General features: G+C 48.2%; 1 protein-coding gene across 1 annotated transcript in view; it reads left to right on the forward strand.

The window, feature by feature from the left end:
* The first annotated feature begins 6 nt into the window (after window positions 1-6).
* Window positions 7-1729, forward strand: part of RHEB (Ras homolog enriched in brain) — a 52120-nt gene continuing 50397 nt past the window's right edge. The window contains exon 1 of the mRNA XM_011984325.1: window positions 7-60. The gene's annotated coding sequence lies outside the window, so the exon portion shown is untranslated. The remainder of the gene's footprint in view (window positions 61-1729) is intronic.

Genomic DNA, 1729 nt, shown 5'->3' on the forward strand with positions numbered 1-1729 from the left:
CCGCCTTCGCCGCGGGCGCGCGTGACCGGGGCTGGCGGTCTCCCCCACCCCGCCCCCGATGCAAGGAAAAGAAAGTCCGTGGGATTTTAACAAAGGAAGCAGCACCTCGGCTTCATTCCGTCTGTGGTGAAGTTTACCCTTGTAAAGAAAACTAGGGACTTAGAGAACGTTTGGTCTCTGAACGCAAGTTTTGTACATAGGAAACCTAGGCGAGCCCCCAAAAGAGGCCCCTCTGGAGGCCCTGGAGATGCTGCTGGCGGCCCGGGTAGGAAGGCAGAGAAAAAGGAATGTCTGGTCTCTCAGTGGCCTATATTTCTTCGGGAAGGAATAAGGTCAGGTACTTGCAACCACGCTGTTGAAGTAATTCCAAAGTCTTTTTGTTTTCTTTTTCTTCCCCCAAAAGGTTGACGTACATTTGAAACGGTTCCTAGCATCGCCTTACTGCTGAATAAGGTGGCTTAGGGTCGGGTTGGGGGGCGGACGGGGTGTCACAGAACAAGCGGTTTTCTGGCCTGTGAGAAACCAGAGCGATCGAACTTAGACACGCTTCAGGGTGAGGCTGTATTGTCTCCCGACATCCGGAAGCCTGGAGAAATTACGTTCATCTTTTCGGGCTGTTTGGAAGTAACTGTCTATAGAAGACGTGCGCCGGGCCACATTTGGGGGGATGGGGAGGTGAAAGCGAGGGTTCAAAGGCTCCGGTGATTGCGGAACGGGGTGACAGCATGTGTCGTGGGAAGCTTGTACCTGCCTGCCGCTCGCGGGATGCACTCCCCAACTGCGCTTTCCACCGCCGGTGCCAGGGTCTGTGCTCTTTGACCAAGATCAGCCACTGCATGCTTACTCATCCTTTTACTACCTCTCCGTCGAGAGCTGGAGGAAGTCAAGGGCTGAAAGAAGCTTGGCTAGAGATGCGGGGTGCCCAGAGTCGTAGGGGGAACTCTTGTGCGATGCGGTGCTGCAGCCAGGAAGTAACCACGAATCAAATGGAGGGGTTCAAAGTCACTAACTGTTCAAATATCTACATGGAACCTGGGATCCAACCTTTATTGGCAGCCTGAATCCATGCTCTTGTCTCTGTTCTCTCGATTTCCTCCTCTGCATTTTGAGGAGTTGGGACCGCGAGGTGTCCTGGCTCTTGGGTGAGCCCTCCCTAGTCAGTCAAGTAAGTACTTATTGCCAACTATTTGAAAATAGTAGCCCCTGAATAATCACATTATGGTCAAGTACCTTGGCTACTTGATTTCAACCCAAGAGAATGACCTAAAGATCCTGACTGATTTACCCTTTTAAAATGTTGAAATGGTAGCTCTAGTCTTTGGTAAGCAGGGCTAGTTTTATCACTTTTTGGTGGTTTTTGTTTGTTTGTTTTTTGTTTTTGTGTGTGTTTTTTTTTTGCTAAAGAAGTTCCTTGTGTCCAGTTGAAATCCATTCTGTTTTATCTTCCCCTCTATTCAGCTTCCTCCTGAGGACGGAGATGTGACAGGACACCCCTTAGCCGTCTCTTCACAAACATTTTAAAGTGCTGCTTGTTAAATACTGTGCTAACTTAGTGTTCGGTGGGTTACAGGGTCACTTTTAGTCCCTATTTTGTGTCTTCAGTATTTCATATTTCTGCAACCTACCCCACTTCTCCATACTTATTTTCAAGCGTAGTCATATTAAACGATTTTGGAGTGGTTAAGTTGCTCCCAATCTTGTATTTGAATTTTTTTTTTTTTTTTTTTTT

Source organism: Mandrillus leucophaeus, unplaced genomic scaffold (genome assembly GCF_000951045.1).
Source record: "Mandrillus leucophaeus isolate KB7577 unplaced genomic scaffold, Mleu.le_1.0 Scaffold266, whole genome shotgun sequence".
In the NCBI taxonomy this organism is placed as follows: Eukaryota; Metazoa; Chordata; class Mammalia; order Primates; family Cercopithecidae; genus Mandrillus; species Mandrillus leucophaeus.